The following is a 19,398-nucleotide window of genomic DNA, read 5'->3' on the forward strand; positions in this document are numbered from 1 at the left end:
ACCAGGGGTCCCCTTATGTCATTTTACACTATGGATAGTCACCGGTCAACCACTGTATGGTGACCAGGGGTCCCGTAATGTCAGTTTGCACAATGGATAGTCACCGGTCATCCACTGTAGGGTGACCACGCGGGGGTGTTAAGGAAGCATATGGAATCTGAGTTACATGTAATTCCGTGAAATCACAAATCTTAATTATTATGTACATATTCAAATATCTAAGCAACGAAACGTAGATCAAAATCAAATAAAGAATACTGAAGACAATTTTTTTCCAGAAATTAGTTTGTATTACGTAGATTTACACATTGATGACGTCATGACTAAAAGTTGAATGTCGTGTGAATTTGATCGGAAAGCATTGTAAACATATTCAAAATATAACTAATCTAAGAACTCTAATAAAGTATTGTGGTGTGATTTCTTGAGAATTGAACATAAGAATACTGGAGGAGATGTTAGTTTAATCAATCATTCGCTAAAAGGTATGTAAATTTGCTTTTATTTCTCGGCCAGGCTTTCCTCTGTCGTTGTTTACGATATAAAAATCCAACTAGAACAACACTACCCCGTATATATTGAACTTGAAATTTTATACGTATCGTTAGTTTGATCAATGCTTAAATTGAAAAGTGCTGCTAGAATCACAGGTTGTGTGTTGTTTTGATGCATTTTGCCGTTTTTCGTGCAAACTATATAAAAGTTGGGAAGGTTTTACAAGAACTGGATTAATAACTTTTTAATGAGGAAAAACATAGGATTCTAGCAGCGGTTTTGATTAAACTGAGATGTTTTGCTTTCAATTGGTATAATTATTTTATTTTTTAAACCGCGAGGTAGTGTTCTTCTATCTCATTTTATGTTAAGGAATATACGTAAGCTATTTATAGTTGTCACGTGATAATGCAGCGATGTGGCAGTAATGTACTACCCGATTTTATTGCACTGACATCTATTTTAAAGGATAATACTAAGTTTTTGATCTTATTCAAAATAATTATTTAATTTCACTATTTTGAATATAACAGTCAAAATAAGACGCTAAATTGTCCATAGGCTTCCTTAACACCCCCGCGCAGGGGTCACCATATGTCATTTTATACAATGGAGAGTCACCGGTCATTTACTGTAGGGTGACCAGCAGTCACCTTATGTCATTTCACAGGATGGAGAGTCACCCGTCATCCACTGAAGAGTGCCCACGGGACACCTTATGTCATTTTACACAATGGAGAGTCACCGGTCATCAACTATAGGGTGACCATGGATAACCGTATGTCATTTTATACAATGGACAGTCACCGGTCATTTACTGTAGGGTGACCAGGAGTCACCTTATGTCATTTCACAGGATGGAGAGTCACCAGTCATTCACTGAAGGGTGCCCACGGGACACCATATGTCATTTTACACAATGGAGAGTCACCGATCATCCACTGTAGGGTGACCAGGGGTCATCTTATGTCATTTAACAGGATTGAGAATTACCGGTCATCAACTGTAGGGTGACCAGGGGTTCCCTTCTGTCAGTTTACACAATGGAGAGTCACCGGTCATCAATTGTAGGGTGAGCATACGTCACCTTATGTCATTTTACACTATGGAAAGTCACCGGTCATTTACTGTAGGGTGACCAGGGGTCACCTTATGTCATTTTACAGGATGAAGAGTCACCAGTCATACACTGAAGGGTGCCCACGGGTCACCTGTTGTCATTTTACAGGATTGAGAATTACTAGTCATCCACTGTTGGGTGACCAGGGATCATCTTAAGAAAAATATTATGAGAGAAAGAGAAGTCACCTCCTTACATGTAATTCCTACAAAAATTTCGTAATGATTTTGTAAATCAATACGGAAACTGGAGGTCGGTTGATGCATTTTGCAGATGGAGATTAATCAGTTTTCATCCATTCATTGACTACCTGGTATTACCTCAGATCATTTTACAAGATGGAGATTCACTAAGTTATTCACTGTAGGGTGACCAGAGGTCACCTTAAGTGAACAATCGATTAGGGGACCAGTGGTCACCAATAGTTTTAGATTGATGTTGCAATTCTTTGAGTCAATATGGAGACCTGAGATTTAACAAAATATCAATATACAAGGTAGAGATTTACCAAAACCATCTACTGTGCGAAGACCAGGGATCACCCTAAGTGAATATCTAAAAGGCTACCAGACGTCAACCTGGATCTAAAGACGATGTAGTTTTAATTTTTCAAAATGACATGAAGTCAAGATGTCAACGTATGTCATTAACAGAAACACCCAGGAGACCAGAGGTCAGTTCATGTCCTATATCAATTAAATGATTATTTTGCATATCTATAGGGAGACCAGAGGTCACCTTAGGTCATTTACATGATATTTATTCAGCCATGGTAGGGAGACCAGGGGTCACCTGAAGTAAAACTATGCACAAGGAGACCAGAGGTCACCTCAGGTCCTTTATCAATAAAATAATTTAAATATAAAAACGGTCAGCTAATGTCATAACAAGATGGATACCCCTAGAAGCCATCCACTAAAGGTCACCTTTGGAAAGCGTCTGTCGTTATAATTTTGTTAATTATTAACGGAGGTCACCTAATGTCACTTTACAAGATGTAGATTCAAATAAGTCATCTACTGTAGGGAGAGCAGGGGTCAAATTTAGTAAAATACAAGGAGACCTGAGGTCCCCTTATGTCTTACATTAATGTAGCAATAATTTTGTTTATCAATAGGAGACCAGAGGTCCCCTAATGTCATTAAATAAGATGTATACTCTTTAGATGTCATCCATTTGTTAGATCAGGGGTCAGATTAAATGGAATTTCAATAAGGAGATGAAAGGTCCTGTTATGTCCTAAATTAATGTAATAATTTGTTGATAAATACGAACACCAGATGTCACCTTCTTTTCAAAGATAGACATTTACCTGAAGTAATTCACTGTAGAGAGACCAAGTGGTCATTATAAGAGGAATATCTAAAAGGAAATTAGAGGTCACCTTAGATTCAAAAAGGTTTAGTTATAATTTAAAGATCAGTAAGTTAACCAGAGGTCAGCTAATGTCATTTTACAAGATGGAGATTCCCAACAAGCCATCCACTTAGAAATCCATAGGTCACCTTTGGTAATCGATCTATGTCGTTATATTTTTGTTAACTAATAACGGAGACCAGAGGGCATCTAATGTCATTTTACAAGATGGAGATTCAAAAAAGTCATCTATTGTAGGGGACCCAAGGGTTTCCTTAATTGGGATATCTAAAAGGAGACCAGCGATCACTTAAGGTTCTATATATTGGTGTAGTTATTAATAATTCTGTAAATCAATACGGTAATCAGAGACCCCTTAATGTTATTGTACAAGATGAAGAATCATAAAATGTCATCTATTGTAGGTAAACCAGAGTTCGTTTTAGGTCTTAGATATGTGTCGTAATAATTTTGTTAAGTAAGAAGGAGATCAGAGGTGATCTTATTTCATTTTATAAGGTGAAGATACCAAAGTAATCCACGGTAGAGAGACTAGGGGTAAAATTTAATGAATTATCAATAAGGAGATGAGAGGTCAACTTTAGACCTTAATTATTGTAGTAAATTGTTAATCAATACAAAGATCAGATGCCACCTTCTTTTACAAGAATAAGAATTACCATGCAGAATTCATCCACTGTAAAGAGACCAATGTCTATTAGGAGAACAGAGGTCACCTTAACTTCTAAATCAATGTAATAACTTGTTGATAAATACGAACACCAGATGTCACCTTCTTTTCAAAGATAGACATTTTCCTGAAGTAATTCACTGTAGAGAGACCAAGTGGTCATTATAAGAGGAATATCTAAAAGGAAATTGGGGGTCACCTAAGATTCAGAAAGGTTTAGTTATAATTTAAAGATCAATAAGTTAACCAGAGGTCAGCTAATGTCATTTTACAAGATGGAGATTCCCAACAAGCCATCCACTTAGAAATCCATAGGTCACCTTTGGTAATCGATCTATGTCGTTATATTTTTGTTAACTAATAACGGAGACCAGAGGGCATCTAATGTCATTTTACAAGATGGAGAATCAAAAAAGTCATCTATTGTAGGGGACCCAAGGGTTTCCTTAATTGGGATATCTAAAAGGAGACCAGCGATCACTTAAGGTTCTATATATTGGTGTAGTTATTAATAATTCTGTAAATCAATACGATAATCAGAGACCCCTTAATGTTATTTTACAAGATGAAGAATCATAAAATGTCATCTATTGTAGGTAAACCAGAGTTCGTTTTAGGTCTTAGATATGTGTCGTAATAATTTTGTTAAGTAAGAAGGAGATCAGAGGTGATCTTATTTCATTTTATAAGGTGAAGATACCAAAGTAATCCACTATAGAGAGACCAAAGTAATCCACGGTAGAGAGACTAGGGGTAAAATTTAATGAATTATCAATAAGGAGATGAGAGGTCAACTTTAGACCTTAATTATTGTAGTAAATTGTTAATCAATACAAAGATCAGATGCCACCTTCTTTTACAAGAATAAGAATTACCATGCAGAATTCATCCACTGTAAAGAGACCAATGTCTATTATGAGACCAGAGGTCACCTTAGCTTCTAAATCAATGTAATATTGGGAAAATCAATACGGATACCAGGGGTTATCTTATGTCATTTTACAAGACGAAAATCATGCACCATATGTATATTGTTTATTATGAATTCTACTCCAGTTTTTGCCGAGATCAAAGAGATGCCGCAGACATTATTCTCCAATAAATCACGAACGTCATCAGTAAATTATCAGATCAGAAATACCTATTTGTCTCGCACTGGCCATGAAAGTACAACTTCAAACCGTAAAAAGTTTTAAAACTATGTCAATTTCACGTGTTAGTTCCAGTCAAAACGGTGTGTATTGCCTCAAATGTTTATTTTTGAGAGATCAATGCGGCTCTTCCTAGGACCTCCCTAGCACATTTTCACTGCGTGTTTTTACATAAAATTTATAACGTGTAGTAGTAATAATCGTATTAAATTGCCCTTAAAATATTAGGAACATGATTCAAAGATATTTTATAAATAAGTAAAGAGTATTAAAAATCCAAAGAAAAATTCTGTCGTCTGCATGTGATTCCTTTGATCGATATACATATAAACATTACTAACAAAACCATAGGGGTTACACGCAACAGCCGTCAAAATGACCTAGATCGTCTCTCTAAAGGAGAAACGGTCTGTAGAAATACTGGGTTGTTAGTAGAATAGAAATAAAGTTATCGTTATCGTGAATGTTGCAGGATAACTTCCTCGGTCTCTAAATGTTGTTTAAAATATAAAAGCCTCGGCTAACGCCTCGGCTTTTATATTTCAAAACAACATTTCTCGACCTCGGAGGTTATTCTGCAACATTCACGAAAACTCGTACTTTATTTATCAAAATTTTAATTGTTAGAGGGAACAGGTGTCACATAAAGATATTAATGAATACGAAAACCAGAGTTCGCCATATATTGTACATCATTGGGGAGACCAGAGATTGCATAACTTGTAGGAAGACAACAGGTTAAAATGTGGTGTGTGAAAAATTTTATTCTAATCTACTGAACACAAAAGTTTACACTTTGATTTTATTAACAAGCAAAAACGGTACACATTTCGATCACATTTATTCCTTATTTTTTATCGTCAAAGGATGTTGGGGGGGGGGGGGGTGAAGGGGTGACGATTTGCTCGTCTTCATTTATTTCTCAGATGCAATTCACAAAAGGTCCGTTTTTACTATGTTTATTTATGCAATTTAAATATTGTTTTAATTTGATGAATGAAAATCCAGGGAAGTGCTAGGTGGAGCGGGGGGGGGGGGGGGGGGGGGGGGGGGTAGGGAAGTGGTGAACTCCAACCCTCATGCAACAGCTGTAGACAGGGGAACACCTACTCCGTAATGACAATACAGAGACCAGATGTTAGCTAGAGTATTAAGTTTATAAGGTTGCCTTTGTTGTATGATGTATCTTAAGTTAGAACACAAATTTGATGTCATTCCTTTGTTTCAGCAGTCTAAAATTTTACATGTCTTTATTGTATAGTCCGATATTAGTGAGCTTCTTAAAATAAGACCGTTACTCGTGGTTACAATACTGATATCCTTGAAATCAGACTATCTCAGGTAAATCAACAATGAAATTAGCAGTGATTTAGGTTCGATATATGCCAAAAACAGCTCTGTATGGAAAAAAATATCAGACAGTTATCGGCACTAACGGGCCTCAAAACTGTCAGATATGTTTTCATACAAAACTGTTTTGGCATGAATCCATTACGGAAACCAGAGGCCATCTTATGTAATTTATTATCAAATCATTTAACCATTATATTAAAGTATCAGTAAAAAGTCTATGGGGTGGGTGGCTGGGGGGGGGGGGTGGGGGGGGGGGCAAGATTACATCTCTCTTCAGGCTCCACCTACGTATACAGAGTAAGAAGGTGAATTACTTTGATATTTTAATGAGGAGGATTTTGTGTTACATTGATAAGGTCACCTATAACTTAGATATCCTTAGGGAGACCACAGGTCACCTAATGTCTATATAACGTATATCATATATCTTTAAAATAACAGTCAATGTTGAATTTTTTATCCTCTATAGTGTACTTCCAATCCTTAGAGGGGTATTCTTTAAAAAAAAATACATTTCTGCCTGTTGTATAACATTTCTAAAGGCTAAGTAGTGGTACTAGTTATTCTACTTTCACTTTGCGGTTGTGATGCACTACATTTTGTAGCGGAGTGCAAAGAGTTGGAAGTTGTGAATAAGCAGGTGACCTAGGTTCCTAGTTGAGCGTACGTTTTATCATCCTGCCTGCTGGAATATGATTTTTCTGGCCACTTTCAGATTACAGGAGTTAAATTTGAAATAGTTGACCAGATACTTCTAAAACTTTTTTGGATGGACGGCCAACTGGACACTTGGATCTGTATTGCTGTGTTCTGTCTACGCCATAGAAGTGTTGTTGGTAGTGCTCAACTGCAGGTGGGCGCTAAATGATAATAACACCACCACCCCGAATCCTTCTTTGAGCTGGGCCATCTCCGAGAGGGTCAGATGTTGTAAATGCAATGTGAACCTGAGATTAAATTTATATGAAAAATAAAATAAACATGTCTTTTGGAATCATTTGAAAACATTTCTATTCTCACAAAAGTTTTTTTTTTTTAACGTAAACAGATAAGCACAGAACCTAGACTTTTACACATACAACATTTATTTTTCCTACATATAAACTACGCACAGGTTTAGCATCGTTCCATACGGTGACAACAAGATTATTATGTTGCATTTGTTCAGCATCTCCTCTCTCAGGACGGTGTGGGTTCTTCAGCTGTGAGGGAAACCCTTTCCTGTTCGTCATTATAGTCCCACAACCATATACACCATAGGATTTAAGAGTTTGGAGAAGAGGAATAGAAGTGAAATATTTGAAATTTAAATAAAACCAACTCAAATAAAAGAAACCCAACAATATAATTAACTTAATGTCAAAATTTTAATAAAAGATCAAGAAAAAGTAATATAAATGATGGTCTCGTTCTGATTTTTTATCAAGGTGTTCAATTAAACAATAAAATGCTTTCTTTGGTGATTCATTCGGGATATGAAACATATGTTTCCCATAGACTTCAATGCAGAATTCAAGGTCTAATTACTTGGACCATAATCAACATTTTGAAAATTCCTTTGGTGGAGTATTTTATTTGATATAACCTTCAAAATAATATTATGACATTAAGAACATCGGACCATTCATTTATTAAGTACAAAATGTGGTTTTTATACATCGAATACCTTAAGTTGTTAAAAACATGAATACAAGCAAGAGGCACGTAATTATGTTCCATTCATAAGTTCAGTCATTTCAAAATGAGACATCAAACTTTATATAATAATCAGAGACAATCTTGACATTTCACCCCAAAAACATTACTTGAAATTTTACCCATTCCCAATTTCAGTCTCAAGCAACTATGACAAGATAGAATAATGTAAACATATCCAACCCCCCCCCCCCCCCAAAAAAAATGGAATAATACAGGAATAAACACAGTCAAGATTGTAATTGAAAACTTTTGCCATCGCTTTATACATAACTGTCAACATAGCAGAGACATACTAGTAAAGAAATAGTAGGAGTATACTAAAGTTTTATATTTCACAAGAACACAAATGTGGCATATTTCCTGCAAATAAATGAAGTAGCATTCCAGCATTTCACACATCTCTAGAAAAGTTGCTGAAATTCTGCCGTCATTCATAAAAAGTAATTTCACTTGCATGTAAACAGACAAACATTCTGACAATAATTCATTTACCCATCGAAGAACACATGATGACCTTTCCACTTCAGTGGCTTGCATAAATGTTTGACGACTCGTTCCCCTAGTGATGGGCCACACATTGAATCATGTTTACCAAGATACAATCTGTAATCATTGGTGTAGCCACTTGGTTCACATCTCATCCATATCTACATGAATAAAAGTTTTAGTGTCATAACGTTTATGGTATTTAATGTTTCAATATTTTTCAATTACACACATAAGTGTCAGTAAACTTTCTAAGGGTTTTTTTGTAATAAAACTCTGAAAATTATCAAACAAAATTTAATGATATTCAGTTTCATTACTGTATATATTGATATCATCAAATCTACACTAATCATTGATTTAATAAATAATAATAAAGGGGTAAAAATGATCATAGAGTGCTAGCCTACTTTGACTGCGTCATTGTTCACTCAGGGAATCCAAGGCTTTTAAAAAGAGATATGAAGATTACGATATTAAGTTATTAAATTGAAATACCTTTAGACCGCGCTTTATTGGTTTTCCTGGCGTGTACTGCTGTGCATTATGTACCTGTAAGAATTTGAGAATTGACTTATAATATAGGCAAATCTATACATACTGGATAAAGTAATGTAGTAGGAAAAGAAGAATGAACATATCACAATGATACAATGAAAACTATGGCTGGACCGGAAATCGAACCCAGGACCTCTGCAATTCTCACTACATAATGCTAACAAGTTGCGTTTAGAAAGCAGATAGGATATGAACAAGGATGAAACGCCATGAAATGTACCTTATCATTCCTTTATCTATATTCTGACACTTCCCTGGTTTGTAAAACTTCTGGAAATTTCCTCTTGTCATGTCGATAAGTGGTCTGATTTTAAGAAGTCTGAAATGCAATTAAATATGTATACACAGATGTGTAATGGTCGTATATTGGGGGGGGGGGGGGGGGGGTATAAACTGCAGGCCCATAACCCCTTTGAAAAATTCAAGGTTATGTCAAGAAAAGTAACTAAAAATAGATCTTCGATTCCATCAACCCCCTCCCCGGCAAACAGAATGTCTGCCTCCACGTAAACATGCAATAGACTTGTTCACTGAGTTAGTAGTTTTATATTCTAGTTTTAAAATTCAGGTTTTAGTCAAGACTCTAAACAATGGCCCAAAACTTGACATGCCAAGACTCTATAATACAAAACCACTGATTCAAAATCAACAGTTTGACTTAGGACATTCATTAACATCCAGTTGTTCATGTTTTTTTTTTTTTAAAGCTATACACGCTATAATTTGCGTCAATTTTGAATAAAGGGGAAAATGTATGTGTTTGATTACTAATAAAAGTTACCTTTATTCTGTTAATTATAATGCTCAATTCGATCACTTAACAAATATATCAAATATTAAACAATAAAAAATATTTATTTTCCTGCCAGGAAAGTAATGCCTCCTCGTGAATATCAATCTACCACGTGATATCGACAGCTAAATTTAGCTTATCATACCAAAACTGGTGAAGGGTCAACATCTTCATAATTGTGATAGTTTCACAAAGGGATGGATATTTTCAGTAAAGCATAAATTTGTCCGATATACGAGTACAAACAAAAGAAAAAAATACAAGCCTGTGAGTAGATATGAATACTTCCTTTAAAAAAATGACGTAGACCTGTGTTTTTCCCCTATGTGCTATTTATAGATCCTATAAGTGTTAATGCAGAAGTAAGGGTATCGTGAATGGCAAGCGTATTTTACTCATTATACATGTATGTATTTCAAATTAACAACTGTTAAGCATATTAAAAATCAAGTTGGATATTTAATTAGGCAAACAATAACGACCACCTAGTTCTCCGCGGACATGCGCAATGAGGTCGGTTTGCTCTTCCTTCATCAATATTCATGAAAAGGTATATTTTCCTGGCAGAAAAATAAACAATTAAAAATCTATATCTTTGTAACGAGATGGAATTCACCATTGTAATTTACAGATTAAGGATAACTTTTATAAGTAGACAAGCACATGCTTTTTCACTGTCATTCAAAATTGACGCAAATTATAGCGTGTATAGCTTTAAGTAAAGATGATATGTAAATAGAAGTTAACTATAAAAAATAAAAACCAAATACAATTTATATTGCTTTCACGCATCTTAAAGGTAAAATGATCCAGTTTTACATTTTATCAGGGTTTGTTTACTTTGCTCCCCGGTTAAAATCACTCATACTGGGGGACTGAGTTTTATTACCAGAGGAAATGAATGATATAAAAGTTAAACCCCTTCTCAATTTAATCTAAAATTTCCAGTATTTGTTAAATGTGAATATTTTAGCACACACGTTTCTGTCTGCTAATTTTTTTTTGATAAATGTGTATTTACAATCTTTACAAAAAAACTAATAATAGCAAACAGACATATAAAAATAATTCAAGTTCCCTCACAAAAAGAAATAAAATTGGTATTGTAGAAACAAAAGCAAAATCACATATGATACCTGTCATAATTCGGTGATCCAGCAGGTGCTTGAGCCTTGTTGTCATTTATGTGCAGATACTGCAGCAATTTTTCAAATCTTGTTCTTGTAAGGCATTCTTGAACCCTTCATTTCCTGTGAGAATGAAAACCAAAAAGTATCAATTTATAGGGGTATTTCTTTTAAATTTTCTCTTTCTGTGTGGCATGTTGTTTTTAGTAGGTTTTGTTATTCTATTATTTTCAATATAATAATTTTTTGTATTTTATATCGTACAGGCGGCTTAGAGTGAATTACTTGCAATATATACAATGCAATTATGTTTTACTTGCCAACAAATGGGTTTTCCGATTAATACATATCAATGCGAGGTAAGTGGTTTACTCCCATAATGATATTCAGCCCAAAGAAAACTTTCATTTCTGGGCTAGTTGTGGGGTACCAAATGGAATCGCGGGAATATTTGCGAGTCATTTCCTGTTCTGCATATCTGTTCGTCTCCTGAGCCGTGGTTTCAAAGAAATCTTCGTTTATCATTAGATAAAAGTACTTTAGGAAGTCATCGTCAGACAGTAAAGTATGATCTGGTCCTACTTGTTCAGTAAATGGTGCTATGTCTACTGGGTGGAGATCGTAAGACCAGAATTCATCATCAGTCGCCTTTGTTTGTTGGCTGTCTGGCTCCATTGATGACTCTGTCTGCTGCGTATTATTGTCACTTTGAAATTAATGCTCACTAAATAGCTGGAGATCCGAACCCTCAGACAAGACATCACTATCGTCATCCGATGAGCTGTTCTCCATTCTACTCTGTCAAACGCTTGTTCAATGTTTACATTGTAGCGTAGTAATAAAAAGGGAGATAAATTCTGCTTGTTGTGATCTCGGCAAGAAAGACTTGATATCAGATGAACGTATTTTATAAAATGTTGACAAGATATATATGATTATAAGAGGCAGTAACTAGTATTTTCCATTTTAGTTTTTTATGTACAAATATAAATACGTTTATAATGCAATCGATACTAGCCTAACTGCGTTGTTGAAAACTAAAAAATACATGCATAAAGTATTAAAGCCCGTTTTTAAATTTGGTCTTCTAAATAAAAAATCGATTTGTGTGTTTGTGTGCATAAGTAAAAAGCTTCTTTACACGATATGTGATACATAATTTATTCCTCTAGCCATTTTGGAAATTCCCGTTCTATAAATAGTGTTAGATCAGAACATATGAGAAAAGTAGATTCGCCTAAAATTTTATTGATACAGGTATCAAAGAAATTGTTCGACTAATCAGAAGCGCCGATATCTCATCAAACGAATAAATATTAAAAGATTTAGTAATATCTTATAATATTATAATTGATAAGGAAAGAGAAATATGCTTATGAAAATTTCAACTGGCTGAAACACAAGAAACAATCAAGCAAAATTGAAAGTTATCAGAAAGTTATCAGAAAGAATTTTTTACGCAATGGTTATAAATATCAGTTGTTATCGCATTAAAGTCGCATTAAAGTCGAATCGATTTATTTAAAAGTAATGATTTTTTTCCCCTGAATAATCAAATCGTTTCGAGCAAAAAGAGAACAACCGGGTTCAAAAAAGCGTACCGAACTAAACCGTGCAACTGGTTTAGTAGCACGTTTCAGGGTCTGTATGACATTTGTCCTTTCCCAGTGGCGATAAGAAGATTTACAGTCAACCGTTAAACTATGGCAACTTATCAACTGGTACTGGCCTCTTTTTATAACGTACAAATAGTACGATGCATTATTTTTTCAACACCCTTAGCTTCAAGCTTTGTGATGCATTACGACGTACAAATGATGCCGATTTTGTACACGAAAAACGCCAATGACAATTCCACAATTTTCACCTCAAGTTACAAAAAAATACAAGAATTTAAAGTCATATTACGGTTTTTCTTTATATCAAATTTCGTTTAATTCTGAGATATAATTTTCGGTAAAATAAATGATTTGCGTCCCATTTTACAGATATAACGTCAAAATTCACAAATAAGGTCACCTGCTAGATATAAGATAAGAAGAGTTTTGATACAAAGCTCTCAAATATGCATTCAATGACAATGTTCTGGCTCCTTTTTGGAATCATTTTAATTCAATCTGTTGTTAGCATCAATGCAGAAAGAATGGAAATAAGTCAACTTGAGAAATTGGTGGCGGATTTGAAAGCAAGTCATGAGGTTTTATTACAAACAGTATCTGAAATGCGATTTGAAAATAACTATTTCAAGGCAAGTATAAAAGAATTGAAAGGGAGAATTCAAGACATGGATGATGAAAATCAAACACAAAAGAAAATCAACAGTCAATTGAAAATGGAAATCACAAAAATCAAAACGCTGTTTAAATCGAATGAACTTGAAGAATTGTTTAAAACAAAGTCTAGTTTGTTGCAAACTGATAAGTCAAAAACAGTTGTTGACGCAGCTGGATTTCTGAAGGATGACTACAAAAGTGTAAACACAATCAAAATCAATTCTTCTAAACTTGGAATAAGGCAACGAGGTACAGCGCCCAGGAGCTCCGGTAGAACCTCATCAAAACGACTACTTTTAACGGGTAATCCTTCATGTATTAACGCCTCTTCTTTTGAATACATATATATATATATATATTGATGGTTCCTTTAATCAACCATTTCATCAAATAATTCTCTACTAAAAACACAACGATGAATAAAAATAATCAGGTTCAGCTAGATAGTGCTATACTAGATTATTGTTTGCTTTTTTGACAAGAGTTTCATGTTTTCTGATTCTTTATAGTAACTGTCATGGTTAAGTAGACCAAAAGGTTGTAGGTTTTATCGGTTTAATTGGCTCACTAGGATGGTTAATTATCATGCAAGATGAACTTAAAACCCACATATTTCAAACTAATGCAAAATGTTTTATGAAAAAACAGATAACCAACCAGTGGCTAACAATGGCGTGGCTTTTTTTGCCTATCTCTCAAAAAACGAACCTAATGCTGGCGCTCACCAGACGTTCGTGTTTGATGTTGACCACACAAACATCGGGGGTCACTACAGTCATCATACAGGTGTATTTACCTGTCCAAGCCATGGTGTTTACGTCTTTTCTTGGAGCATCTACTGTAATTCTGGTGGCTATGTCTACTCAGAACTTGTTGTCAACTCGTCTCCAGTGTCTGGAAAATTCGCCGGCGCCGGGAGTGTTACTAACATTTTGTCCTCAACGGATTTGGCGATTGTAGAGTTGAACGCTGGAGATGAGGTATACATTCGAACACCACCAAACTATGCAGCAAGTGGACAGGTTATAAGCGATCTCCCATATCGATCTACATTCAGTGGATGGAAATTGTTCTGATATCATTGTTGCTAATTAAAAATAATTATAGTATCGATCTTTTTTTATTATTATTAATTTATAATGTGACATATGCACATTCAATAATTTATCATGTATTAGACAGTTGCTTCGATTTTTAAAATATATTACGCATTAATAAGTATATAATGAAAATACTTTGCAGCCATTGATGAAAATATGATAATGTATGGAAAACTTAACCTTACTTAAATAACGTTGAAGACCTCTCCGTATATATATTCAATATTTTTTGTCTAAAGTAAAGATTAACGTGCAAGATGCTTTTGGATAGCATATTTTCTCTCACTTTGTTAAATCTGGCTCATACCTTACCAACCTATAGCTAGTGCCTTAATGCAGTGTGCAGTGGTCTTAAACAGAATTTCGGGGGGGGGGGGGGGGTTCAAAGGTCAAATTCAATGATACTGTAGCATATATTATACATGTAGCACTTTATTTAGCGACAGCCGTTTTCTGCAAGAAAAAAAAAAAACAACAACAACAACAACAACAAAATAGTCGCCATAAAGAGTACAATAACAACCAAATTTAAATTGTTTACAGCAATAGAAATGTTTACATCAATAGAAATGTTTACAGCAATAGAAATGAAGAGGGATAATAAAGGTTTTTTTATTGCTTATACTGGACTTTATACGGGACTTTATTATCATCAAATTCTACCTTATAGATTTTTTAGATACGAATATTAAATATCTATAAATCCGAAACTGGTAAGATAAAACAAACAATGATTTTTTTAAATTTTGATGGCTAACCATGACGAGTTATTATTGACTTGGGGCATGTAAGGAACGTCTTAATAACAAATACTCTATACAGGGTAATTTTCGCCCCGTGTTATTTTCGCTTTTCTACACTTGCAAACGGTTTCGCCAATATTTTTTATTTTGATTTGCCCAGTTGCAGATGTGTTTACAGAAATGTCATTTATAACATAGAACTCGCCCAGTCTAAAATTCGCCCTCTGACAACGAGAGCGAAAGAAGCGAAAATAAACCGGGGCGAATATTTCCCTTATACAGTACTGAAATATGCAAGAATCGTTGTATTTGATTTAATATAGATGTTCCTAGATGATCTAATTTTTTTGTAGGCTGAACCACATGTACAAATCCTTACGATATTGGTTAAATAAAAGAGCTTTTATGGACCATATCGTCTGAATTTTTCTGAAAACTTTTGATACACTTGATTATATCTCACAAAACGATAACTGGAAATTGGGTATAAGCATGATTTATTAACTGATTTTAAAGATATGTTTTGATATATTCCGTTTACCTGAACAGTTTTTTTATTGTCACATTTATATTTATATATGTGAATCGTAAATAAAATATGGGTGTATGTGTGCAGTATTTTTTTGATTTACGCTTATGCTGTAGCATAGATGAGAAACATTAAAAAGCGTTTTCAACATGCATCTATACTACTATATTAAAATAATAGACTCGAATTTTTGGTCTTTAATACCGAGAAATCGGAAGAATACTGTCTTTTGTTTTATATATTTTAAACATCATTGGTACTTGAAGATTACCAATTTGTGTTTATTTTTTCTTAGTTAAGGTTCGCTAATTAATAATCAACGAAAATTCCTCAAAAAATCCCGGAAATCACATGGATTTTTTGGATTTTACAATCTTGCGCTTGCGCAATACATTCACGCTTACGGGATCTTTAGTTTATGTTTCCACAATATCACATCTGCATGAATAAACTCAGAAATGATAATACAAATACGGGTAAATTTTCATTGGACTTTTGCTATATATTCTGGTCATATATTAATGATTTCTTATGAGAGAAAGTATAAAATAGCAAATATACATTTCAACTAAGTACTTACTTTTGTCTTCAGTCGTGATTACAAAAAATATTTGATTTATTAGGAGAGTGAAGATATGTTTTTAGAATATGTTTTATCGTAAAAATGATTATTAATGTCCTACGGACCCAGTTTTAAAAAGAAAATACGTGTATGCTGGTGAATAGGTGTTGAATTCTTTCATTCTGTGGATTAAATTTTTAGTTGAAAGGTATTTGCAGTCTCAAAAAGGTTTGTTGTAATGAATTTGACTGTTATTTTCAAGGCAAATTCGTTAACTTTCTCCAAAATCGTTCCGGAGCGATTCTGCAATTTTCTGCTACAATACGGGTATCTAACATAATTTCAGTTAATTGTTTAAAAGTAAAATGTACATTTTTTCACAAGTATTTAATAGAAACACTTATTGAATAACAGGACTGACAATTGAAAGGTTTCACTGATTTTATATCCTCGCCATATTTTGAAAAAAAGTATATATAGAAAAGTAAATATTTAATAGATACCGATCGAAAAAGAATAGGTTCTGGTTATGTTATATAAAATTATTATGAGAAAAGATAAGAGTTATATGAATTTTTTTAAATATCTAAATTAAAAATAAAATGTCTTCATTTCTCATTTTAAAATATTAGCAATCATTTTTGTTATCACTTAAGCATTTAATGCTTATTTTTTGTTGTCGTCAATCCTGTAACACACCAAGCGATGCAGACAAATTGATAACGCGCGGTATGATAATTTGTCTGCACTGCCTGGTGTGTCATAGGACCGACGACATCAAAAACTAAGCATTCAATGCTTATATTTATATTTTCATATTGATATATATATTTGTATGAAATATTATGTATCGCCGCTATAAAGCCTTTATTTACGCTCTTAGTCAGGGATATAAAACATGGAACAGCCATATTAACATGTTATATAGATAGCTTCCGCGACAAAAAATATAGTGCCAATATTTGTGGAGATAAATCTTTTTTTATTAAGAAGTAGATATAAATAAATGATTGTTTTTCAAAAGTACATATCAAATTGGTTATGTTAGATTGGACGTTTCATTTAATCTTACAAAAACAAGTTGCTGTCCTTTAAAAAAGGACTGCAATCCGTGGACCATGTGTTTCCAGCGAAAACGTGAAAGCGTTAAGATTATCTGATATTCCTCCGACTCTAGCCGGTTACTTTTAACCGCTAAATGTACGTTGTATTACGTATATGTATAGCCCTGACTTTTTATCTCAGAGTTTAGGTACTTCTATCATGGAGTGAAATTTCAATGTACTATAATTCAAGACATTTTGTATAAAACTTCAAATTCACATTCCTTTATTTGTTATCAAATTGCTATAATATCTTTATCACATTTTGTCTTTCAAAACATTAATCCCAAAACATATGTTTACGTAAGGCGTAATTGCTTAATCGTTGTAAATTAACTCTTAACTTTGTGGACTTGATATAATTGACTCACTCAATTTGAAGTTTTACTCCGTATCATCTGTCACTCATGCTTATAGTGCTAATTACTATTGTTTACTATTCTTATTTATATCATTTGTTCATTATTATCATCAGTCAAGAATTAGGCTTCGGATTGTTCGGGTGTAGTTTTTGGATTTCCAGAATTCACCCTACCGACCTAAAGTTCAAATAAAGTGCTTTTTAACATCTAGAGCATTTTAGTCTTATTGTCGCCGGATATATAGAAAGCCATATTTTTCCCGGTGATACTTCTAAAATAATTATGATCTTTATTAATGAAGACTGCATGTATAGTATCAGGCATTCGGCGAATTCTACTATTTGCGCAAACATTACGCAAACATTACGCTTTGCACTACTTTGCTAACTATGCAGTGACAGCTTTGTGTAAATTAATTTCATATTTTGATGTAATTTTCTTGAGATTTTAACTTTTATACAGTGACATAATTATTCAATCATCTATTATATACAGTCACACAATTATTCAATCATACTTAAATGCTTAAACATTTTAATCGGGAAGTTTTCGGAAAACAACAAAACATTGCAAATTATGCTATTTGATGCCTGTTGTAGTTTCGGCATAACATTAACTTATTTCATAATACTGACAATTCATATCATATGCCGATCATTTCTTTAAAAGGAATTCTTTGTTTCTGTACTGTTTACCGACAACTTTACAATTCCAGCGCCGTTGAACTTATGTGTGCATATTGCAGAAAATCCTTATCCCGATTCAGATTTATAAACGTGTGCTAGCCTGGTTCCCTGAGCAACCCATTACGCACAGGAACCAGACTAGCTCATGCGCAGGCTGAATTTTCCCCATAGCATCCGGTTTAACCTCGCTTATATATTTTCTGCGTGGACCTCAGGGTCCACGCAATGAATATCCTCAAAACACATGAAAACGTTTATATTTGTGCTAATGGCGTATTAATTAGCAAAGTGTATTCATAGAAAATTGAACGTCGCAGATTTCCAATGCATACATAAGGGGAAATATACACTGAATGTTAATATTAAAAAATAGCCAACAAAACACATTTATTATTGAACAACTTTTAGGATATTTTAACATACAAAATACATTATTTGCTCCCTATTTCGAATTTTTTGGCTTCAAATGTTCTCACCTTTACAAGTTCTCGAGTCTCCACCTCTTTCTTTTTAAGCTAAAAACTGTATAAGATGAAGACATATTTCACATTTTTGAAATAAATTTAGATTATTTTCCGTTATCTCATACTATGTTCTTTTTTTTTAAGGAGGTTAATATCGTCTTAAAATTGCAACAACCACCAAGTCCTATTTATAACCTGTAACACTCACCTGGGAAGAATGGTTTCAAACTGTCTTCAAAGGGTTCATATACGTTTTGTTATTGTTTTAAACTAATTAATAAATATGGGTTTATATACTTTTTGCTCTGGAAATTGTTCTTTGGTGCCTAATAAATAGTTTTATCGTTTGATTATAGCGTGTTATTTATAGACACATATATCATTAGTTATTACATTTCTAAAAGCTATTCATTTAATTTCTCTCTATAGATAGAAAATAATGGTTTCTTCAGATAAACACATTGCCTTGTATACATTGATACATTTGCAAATACATTTTTCTTTCGATGGTATGAACAGATGTATATTTTTGGTGTGGTAGGGAGGTCACTTTTTCTTAAAGTAACAAGGAATCGTCCCAACATATGGCTTGCTTTGTGGTTTATTACGTCAATGATTATGTTAGGAAAAATTCATTTTTCTGTTTTAAATGGCCCTAGACACGATTTGATATCTTTATATCTTCAAATTGTTACAAGCGATATACAGAGGTAAGAAATCATCGGTATGTAAACAAAAATGTATTTGT

General features: G+C 33.7%; 1 long non-coding RNA gene across 1 annotated transcript in view; it reads left to right on the top strand.

Annotated features, from left to right (window-relative positions):
- LOC105336714 (uncharacterized) overlaps window positions 1-19,398 on the top strand; it is a 408,324-nt gene that overhangs the window by 55,872 nt on the left and 333,054 nt on the right. The window lies entirely within an intron of this gene.

This window comes from Magallana gigas, chromosome 1, assembly GCF_963853765.1.
Source record: "Magallana gigas chromosome 1, xbMagGiga1.1, whole genome shotgun sequence".
In the NCBI taxonomy this organism is placed as follows: Eukaryota; Metazoa; Mollusca; class Bivalvia; order Ostreida; family Ostreidae; genus Magallana; species Magallana gigas.